This window comes from Pholcus phalangioides, unplaced genomic scaffold (genome assembly GCF_987345545.1).
Source record: "Pholcus phalangioides strain wild (caught in Gottingen) unplaced genomic scaffold, Ppha-v1.0 ptg000040l_1, whole genome shotgun sequence".
Classification (NCBI taxonomy): domain Eukaryota; kingdom Metazoa; phylum Arthropoda; class Arachnida; order Araneae; family Pholcidae; genus Pholcus; species Pholcus phalangioides.
Window position 1 is genome coordinate 7267996 of NW_028301626.1, and position 9985 is coordinate 7277980.

At 36.3% G+C, this 9985-nt stretch overlaps 1 pseudogene across 1 annotated transcript in view; it reads left to right on the plus strand.

The window, feature by feature from the left end:
* LOC149065425 (zinc finger Y-chromosomal protein 2-like) overlaps positions 1-8886 on the plus strand; it is a 29386-nt pseudogene extending 20500 nt beyond the window's left edge. Inside the window, exon 2 of the transcript XR_016195649.1 lies at positions 7225-8886. The product of XR_016195649.1 is annotated as a zinc finger Y-chromosomal protein 2-like (transcript). The remainder of the gene's footprint in view (positions 1-7224) is intronic.
* Positions 8887-9985: the final 1099 nt, after the last annotated feature.

Below are 9985 nucleotides of genomic sequence, written 5' to 3' on the forward strand. Positions count from 1 at the left end.
GGACAATTGCATCGACCCCTTCCCCCAGGGGTCGATATTTCACACTTTGGAAAGCACAGCTTCAGTGGCCATTCTTGGTTATTATACAACTTAATTTAATGAAAGGTCACGGGAAATTGACCTTTTTATTTTTGATTTATTCTTTTCTTTTTTTTTTGCACTATTTATAAATTTGTTATGATTAGTCCTGTTTGTTGCATTTATATAAATTAACCTCTTTTTAGCATTAATGTGTGTATAAATGTATGTAATTGAAGAATTTTCAGAATAAGTGCAAATTTTCAAGTTGTGCGGAAGATTAATTAAATTTTTGTAATTTTTCAAATTAATATTGCTCATAATACAATAAAAGTTCGTTATAGCAACAGCTCACAACCACAAGAAATGTTTTCGCTGTAACGTAGTTCTCATTATTAACGAATTTTCACGTTTCGCTCTGTAAGGACATAAAATTATTGAAAATTGCTGCTTTATCTGCATTGGGACGTCTTTGAGATCATTTCGTTCTAATATTAACGATTGAACGGAACTCTAGTCATGTGAAATTGATTTTTGATCTCAAATCAGTTGATTCTCTAAGAGTATAAGACGTTTTCCATAGAATTTCGTATCATCAAAGCGGTTTAGATGACCAACTGAGCAATTAAAAGTCAGAACTTATTACATTCATGCTCACTTCCATGGATTTATGGATCAGGCAACATCGTCTATCGAATCGGAAATTCGACATTTTCAAATAGTTTGGTTGCTCAACTCCAAGGACCTTCTAGCTACAATGGACCATACCCGAAGCCCGGGTGCTTTATTTGCTTGTCATTTCTTTTTTTTTCAAGTAAAAAGAAGTAAAACCTCAGGAGAAAAATCCGCCCATTTTTGTCATTATTCATGTTTTGTTACTTGTGTGCACGTGTAGTTTGCTTCGTTTTCGAGCAACTTTTTCTTTCTATTAGTGAGCAGCTACGGTACTAATAACTAGAAATTCCTAAATAAAATACATGTAGAAATCATTTGCATGAGAATGTTTTTGCAAATGAATATGCATCGAGATAAATAGAAAAGATGCATTGCTTGGTTATTTGTTCTTTAGTTCATATTTAGCCATTTTTTTTAAGTGGAAAATTCGGGCTCTAATTACAGGCGAATCCCGTTTTAACGAATACCGTTACAGCGAAAATATCGTTTTAACGAATGGTTTTCTAATCCCTCTAATAAGTATACATAGGAACAATGAAAACAATCTGAAATTTTTTTATAACGGAGTGTTTTCTCCGGTTTCTTGGACTTCGTTATAACAGGATATTCGACTGTATAACAATCATTTAATGTATTGTTACCAAAGTGAATGGGACAAGGGCGTAGCCAGAAATTTCGTTCGGCAGGGGGGACCAAAGTAATAGAACAATAGATTTGGTCATCTTTTTCCCTTTTTTCGGTCATTTTCTCACATTTCGGACGAGGGGACCAGACCCCCAAGTCTTCCTCTTCGCTACGCCCTTGGAATGGGACTACCCCTGAGCATGAGCTACCCAAGAAAACCAATCTATTGGGGGGGGGGGGGACACGGAATTTCTTCCAGAGAATTTTTGAGTTGGTGCCAATTTTCCAAAAGCATTTAATTAACAAAAATTTATTTGATTGTTGGGGGCGTAGCCTTTGCCCTTGAGCCCCATTCTAGTTTGATCACGGTCCAAGTAAAAATATACTTTCATTCTCTCTCTCTCATTGAAACGAGCACAACTCCGGTCTATCGCCATAGGCAATTTATTCAGATCTAGTCATGCCGTAAATCTGAGTATATCCTCCCAGGATCCCCCAGATCTCATGAATCCCGAAATCCCCTGGGCGGGGTCATGAAAATGACTATATACAAAAAATATATTAAGAACAGTATATGCATCTTTATTTATTCCAGGGTTGGACAAACCCCAAGTGCCAGGTCACCATGGTGACTGGAAAATCTGTATTCGCGCCTAAAATTTTGTATATGTGATTGCTAAATCAGAATCTAGTGATGGCTCAAAATTTTCCGATTTCATAATTGTCTTCCAACATGGAAAGGAGCAGAGCCACAACTAGAGAAAGCAGGTAGGTCTGGTGCTCCGGACGCTGGACCAGAATGTGAGTCGAATTCACCCTTTAACTGCTTCTTCTACATGCAAGGGGCGCCAAAATTCCGAATTGCCCCAGATGACAAAGTATCTAGTTGCGGCCCTGGGAAGGGGTCATCAATTCCCAGAAAGGTTGAAAAAAGATTATTTAAGATACTTTTCTCGTGAAAAAACCATGCTTAGCTCTTACAAAATTTGGCTGGTGCCTAAATTTTTTAATGATTTTTGTCAAGCCCTGTATTTATTTATTTATATTTTATGATACAGTGTATATTTCCCCCAAAATCAAATTACATGTCACTTATTTAAGATTTATTTTACTCTCATATATTGAGTCATATATCAGGTTTTAAATTAGAAAAATAATAATTTTTTTAGTTGCATAAATTTCTTATTAAAAACTCGATTCAAATATTGTCACTTTTACAAGTGTGCAAGCCAAATGGAGTTTAAATTTTTCTTAAATAAATTTTAAATATGATTGAAAAAAATAAGACATATAGTAAGTTTTATTAATTTATTGATATGTCTAACAGAAAAAAAATATTTTATACTACGCTTTATTGATTATAAGTATTAGAGGGCTGCAAAATCTAGATTGTTTTTGAAGATTCTGAATAAATTATCATTAAAGAAAATGCTTAAAATGCAGGAATTTATCAAAAATGTGTAACTATATTTAATATTGCTTACTTTTTCTGTCAGGAAACTGTGCGGAATCACGAGGAACTTTTCCGTTTTCTTGTAATACAACATGTTTTACTAACAGAAGGTTTATACTGTACGTGCACAACCGAATGTGGTCCACACAAACCATAAAATACTGTGGAACTGTCTATCTCAACATTTGTGGGGGGTGGGGGAGGGGGGTTTCAGTGGAAAAACAAGGAGTTTACTTCAAGTGGCTCCAAACACAGCTATTCTTATTTTGCAGAATCACAAACCTCGTCTAGATTTTTCTTCACCACCGTAATTTCTTTATATTCCAATTAGGATCATCTATGTCGGCGTCCTTCACGGATGGCCATCCATTAAGCACAAAAGCTTTTAAAGCCTTGACCGGCGGCGTCAAGAAGAATGTAGTTTTCAGGATCAGAAGGGAGGTCCCCATATGGACGGATGCCTCCAGGTGACATATTCCCCACATAAAAGCGACACGCTATACACTCCCCGTCCTTCTAATTAGGAAATGGTGATTGTATTCAGTAAACCTGCATTGAAGCAGCCGAAACTGAACCCTATTGAAATGCTCTTTGTCAGCTGCAGAAGGTGCGGCCCCTTTATCATGAAAAAAAACAAAAAAACATGGAATTAAAAGTCCGCCAAAGATCCCAGGCTAGAAGCCCTTCTCCAGTATGTGGGAGTCCATGGCCGTGGTTATAGCTAGCTGAGTGCCCCCCCCCCCGGGAAACACGCCACTAGATGCCACGGACGGGCTGTAACTAGGAGTGAAGATCATTTTATTGTCGGGAAAGGGGGGGGGAAGCATCGAAATGCCTCCTTGAGATCGACTGTGATGCCGCAAGATATTTAAAATTTCTAACAGTGCTGCGAACGTAAACAGGGTATGTAAAACCCCCTCTTTGCGGTCACCGGCTGGACAAATAGAAATTCGTCCGTAAAAAATAATTGATCGGGAAAGGAGGAACCCTATTAAAACATTGAGAATAATTCTTCATTTTGAAATAAACACAATTTTTTGAATAACATAAGTAAGAAATACTACATCCTTTTTAGAAAAATTCCCCAATTTAATTTGCAATGGAACATAGAAAAAATTACAGTATTTTCCGATAAATAGAGGTCGCATCCTGTAAAATGGCCGGAAAAAGTGTTTGTGGAAAAATCGCCACTTTTTTTTTAACATGTCACAGCTTCGTATAAAGGCCGAAACTCACTGTACTGACGTGACGTGATTATTCCGAGTCTAGGTGTGGAAAACGTGTCCATGCGATTTTTTGGGGGGGGGGGGAGAGGGGAAGATTGAGCCAGCTCTCCGAAATTAATAAGAGGGGGGGGGGGAGTCTCGATCCCATTGGCTTAAAACAAGTTACGACAGGTAATACAAGTTACGACTTAATGCACTTAACATACGACTTAATACAAGTTACGCTTACGACAGGTCCAAGCACTTCCCTGTAAAAAATCGGGGTCCTCGCGAAAGATCTGTCCAAAAGCCCGGTCCAACGGAGACAGGATCATTTTAGTCGTGGAGGGAGAGAAGAGTATGTAATTTTTTCACCCTCTCCCCACTAAAAAAACGATCGAAACGATATTTTTCGTTCTTCCACCCCCCCCCCCCCCCCAGAATTAGCACTCCCCACAAGAATTCCGCCTGTGAAAACTGCCTTCTTCCCTAGTTCCGGCCCTGGCTACCTAAGTGTTGGAGTACTGGAAACAGGGCTGGGAGGAGGGGTCAAATGTCTAGGGTGCCGGACCAGAGGGGGGGGGGAACGCAAATTTCACCTTTTAACCTCTCTTTAACATTTATTGAAATACCGTATTTAAAATTTCTATATAAGAGTGCTGCTAACGTAGATAGTTTGAGAATCCCTGATTTATAAGGAGGAAATTTCATATTCCTAGTATTAGAATGCAATGGTACCCGGCTCAGGGGGCTTTGAAATTTTCCATTCATTTCTTATTTTCTTTTTTTTTTTGTGTGTTAATTTTATTTTACTATTATTTATTTGATTCCCCTCAAAGGCACCGGAACCTAGGAGTGGAGGATATTTGAGCCCAAAAAATTTTGTAAGGCGGTTGAGCCCCCCCCCTGAAAAATGTTTCGGCATCGGTCCTCAAGATCTGTTATGAATGGGCATTTAGAATGTGCTTTTTTCCCCAATATTTTTCAAAAAAACATTGGGGGGGGGGCCAAAAAGTTATTGGTCCTCCCGCATATACGGGACTCAAGCGTGTACAAAGGAGAGGGAGAATGCATTGCACAATGGTTTTTTTCAGTAATTACTGGGAGGCTCAGTCCCCTTACAAAATTTATTGCGGGGGGGGGGGGTGTGCTCAAATGGCCTCAGCCTCTAGGTTCTGGCACCTATTATTTATAGAGTGTAATTTATTTCGGTTTCAATATCATTGCTTCCCAATTTTCAACCTCCCCCCTCCCCCCCACCATGCATCTTTGGGCTTATTTTCATGTCGGCGCCATGGCCGTCCTCCGGTCGCAGTGAACAAAAGAAGAGACACTCAGTTTTTGCCACAGGCAAAGAAGAAAGAGCCCCCTCAACACCTCAAAGAATCTTCCTCTCAGCCGTGCCTTCTGGCAGTAAGGATTGGAACTGATGGAGGTTGCAATTGGGGATTGAACGGCAGGGAAGAAATGAGATAAACGTATTGTCATGGAACAAGAAAGCCAAAGACCATCCAGATTTTTTGAAAGAACTAAAATTTTGAGCAGATTGTTTCCATTAACTAATTCATAATTAGGACAACTTTTGGTTAAAAAAAAATTTTTCATCATTGCAAAATGAATAAGCCATATTCATACGAATTTTTGGGGGGGCTGAGCCGCGTCTTCAAAAATGTTGGGGGGGCTCGGGCCCATGGGCCCTATAGAAGTTTACGCCTATGTATCTCACGCAGGCTCACAGCTTCATTCTGACCACGACGTTTGAAGTGAACAGACGTACTTCTTCCGCTGAGCAACCGAGCGTGAAGATTTGGTATTCAACCCAAATGGGAAACTCGGTCAGCGAAACTAGTGGTTAAATTTTTTCCTCTGAAGACGGCACCCATTGGTGTTGAAATGCATTAGGACTTTTATTATTTTTTGTGTATTTGCCTTATTCGTTGGTGTCTTCTAAATAGAATAAGTTAATTTGTAAATATTATTATATTGTATGTTTATTTATGGCACTATTGTTTTCTTTAATATTATATTTTTTTATTAACTGCATTGTTATTACATTGCATTATTGATGAATGACGTTTTTATCAGTCATTTTCATGTAAATGAATAATTGTGGAACGAAATCATCCAAGTTTCCATTATTTCCTATGAGGAAGTTTGATTCGAATAAAAAGCGATTCGTATAACAAACATGTTGGCAAAATGAATTAAGCTCATTAACCAAAGTGCACCGGATTTGAGCTACAATGTAAGACATGTTTAATCATAAAGCAAATAGACATGTTTAAATCAAACAAATTTCAATTCGGCCTATGACAATTTAACTAATCACATGTAAAATGAATTTTAAAAATTATATCGGTCCTTTGTGACCAAGTTCACATATTTAGCTGAAACTTTTCATTACACCTGGAGAAATTTCATTAAAAATTTAAAATCAATTCAACTAATTTCAATCTAGTTAATGAAATTATTTGTAATTTTTTAAGCAACAAAACAATTAAACATTCATTTATTTTTAACGGCACTGTGTGATCTCTTCCGTACTATTAGAAAATGAAATTTTTATCTTATTTTAAAGATCACTAGAAAGCAGATTATTATTATTATAAATAATAGTTACAATATCAAATCCTCACTTTCCTAACTGCATTGTAACATTGAAAAAAAAAGTTTTTTACAGCATATGATATAGTACAATGCATAATATATAGCAGTATGCAATGCACCAGAATGAGCGATGCACCACAATACCCAGTGCAACACAATAAGCAATGCACCACAATACCCAACGAAACACAATATGCAGTGCATTATAATACGCAATGCACCACTTTTTGCAGCGCACCACAATAAGTAGGACAGCACAATACACAATGAAAATTCCAACCTCAAATTCAAAATTCTTTTTTCAGCTGTAGAAAGTGCATAATACAACGATTTGGGGAGGGAGGGGATGTGTGTTTGAAATCTGTTTCTCTTCCTTCCATTTATCAAGGTTACAATATTTCTAGTATTGCACCAGGAAGAAAAGTTTAGAACAGTTTTACAGTAGCAGATGAAAATCACTGGCATAATTGCTAACATAATAAGGTTCCTGTTAACATTCAAATGACGGGAAGATTATTTTAATAAGATTTTTTTTTGGGTTTCTTTATCAAATGAAAATTATTTTAAGTTGGAATAGATTCTTTTCAGACATATAATATCAAACTTTATTATTATAACTTATGTTATCTTAAATTCTTTTAGCCCCAAGAAAGGTCAATGCAAGATCATGTTCTGCTCAGAAGACTGTTCCTCCCATAAAAACTCATAACTCCACTATTACAGCAATCACGAAGAAAATCTCAAAGAACGAACCAGCCTCTAAGCCACCTGCTAAAGAAATTTTGAAACTAGCACCAAAAGTTCCAGCAATAAAAACAAAGAAATCAGTAAATCAACATGTTAAGAAATGCTATGTTTTAGAAACTAATTATGATGGAGCTACTTCAAGTGCTATTGATTTAAGTATGGAAGAATCAATTAATGGCCATAAAAAGAAACCAAACTGGAAGGATGGAGTGAAATGCCCTAATTGTTCATACATTGCTTATACGTTGCAACGTTTAGAGAAACATGTCTCTCGAATACATGTTAAAGATATTACATACAGATGTGAAGTATGTGATTTCACATGCAACTATAATAGAGAGTATTATTTGCATATGAAAACTCATTTTCAAGGTCCTCCGTTTCACTGTGAAACATGTAAATATACATCTGATAGTATACATTTCTTATTATCACATCGTATGAAACATATAAAAAAATCATTCAAATGTGATGAATGTGATAATAGGTTTAAAACTAAAGCCGATCTGAATTGCCATATGCGCTGTCATGCAGGTGAAATACCATATCAATGTGAACGTTGTGAAAAAAGATTGGTTACCAAAGCAAGTCTAGATGCAGATCTCGCCTCTCACAAAGAGGATTACCCTTTTCTCTGTGACACTTGTGATTTCCGAGCAAAATGCAAGTCTAGTCTGATTTCCCATAAACAAATTCATAATGCTGATGTTTTTAGATGTCATTTCCGTAACTGTAAGTATAGTGCTATTAGAAAATGTGAATTAAGATCACACTATCGTTCTCATACAGCTGTACATTCTCATACATGTAAAATTTGTGGTAGAGAATTCATTGGAAAGAGTTACCTGGAGAAACATGAACGCATTCATTCAAATGATGAGAAACCCTTCATGTGTGATATCTGTAATTACTGTACTTTACGTAAAGATAACTTAAAAGAACATTTTAGGACGCAGCATAAGGAAATTTCTATAGCAAAAAGACCATATATGCCCAGAAAACACCTTTATGAGCCGAGTGTATGTTCTGCAAATAAAAAGCTACCTATTAGGGCTGAAAACCAGCTTGAACTACAACAGTCATGGCGATATATACCACTTCAGACAGCTGTCTCTGCTATCAATCTGCCTCCTACTGCTGAAGCACCAGATATTATTGAGTTCGTAACGGAAACATCTCACCAAGAAACACTTCATACCCTTTCTACAGTGGCTTTGCATCAGTTTGAAGCTGCTGCACATAACTATCAAGTTAATGCATTTATAGAGCAAAGACAACACCCTCATCAACATCTTTATGTCGATCCTTATATTGGGCCTCCCCCACCATCGGCTGTTCTTGTTATGATGTCAGATCAAAATGAATAACTACTGATGATGGAACAAGTGTTGTTCAGCCGTCCGAATTCCACCCTATACTATGAAATATATAAGTGTACTATGAATTTTGTATGATATTTTGATACAGCAAAATAGCTTGACGAAAATCTCAGGCATGAAATTTTCACAGGAATCTCGTCAGCATTCAGGCAAAAGTTACTAAAACCATAATTGTGATTTTGAGATAATTACCTCAGCGTCATCTCCAATTAATGCTCGGCAGTCTTGTAAAGCTTACTAACAAAATTTAATTTCCGTTGCTAAGCAACAGAGGTGTCTATATTTCACTAACAAGGAAAGACCAAATGTGTCATCCTCAAAAAGCTTCAAAAAATTTTCACTAATTCTACTCATTAAAATATGCACAAGAGAGGCCAAGAATGAAAAAAAAAACACAACCTTAGTGTCAGTGACATTGTACCTAATCATGTGGTGTTTGTGAACAGCATACACAAAAAGAAAAATAGCAGGTTTTTAGAAGAGAGAAGTTGTGGAAGGGGAAGAGGAAAACACTCATGAAAGTGCTGAATTTAAAAAAAAAAAAAGGAATATTATTTTTTGTTCACCTATAATGTCATTTTGTCTCCCATCACTTTCTTTTATTGTTATTTTCTTCCCTTTCACTCTTCTGTTATTTTTTTTCTCCTCACTTAGTATTTAACAGAAAAAAGGAGCTAGAGAGGGAAAAGAAAATTTTATAGGTATTGCCGAGAAGCAATGAGTAGCCAACTGTTGTAATTTTTAAAATTTTTTTGTGGCTTTAATAATTGAACTTTGTCACTATTTTTTAGTGTGTTTCTGGGTGAGATTAATGTACTTTAATTTTTCCATAATTTTTTGAGGATGACACCTTTGGACGCTTTCTTTGTAAGTTAGGCACTTAATCCACTTACTAATTGATGTGATAACTACATTTACTAGTGATAACTTGAAAATCAAAATTTTCATCAGATTTCGTTGATGTTCAAGCAAAAGTCAGTAAGTCTACCAAAACTTTTTAATAGACTGCTGTAATTGATAAGGATTTCCAATTAATTATTTCATGATATGAACAGTTATGAACCACGAAGCAGTTATCTTCTATAGGAGTTAGAAATCTTTAAAGTAAAATTTTTACTATTTTTCATAACTTCTCAAAAGTTTACATTGACAAAATCTTAAGACTTGACTAGGTGACTTTTGCTTGAACATCAACGATTTACTGACAAACATCAACGATTTACTGACAATGTGCATGAGTGATTAAAAGGACATGGTGATTTATATTATTTACTTTT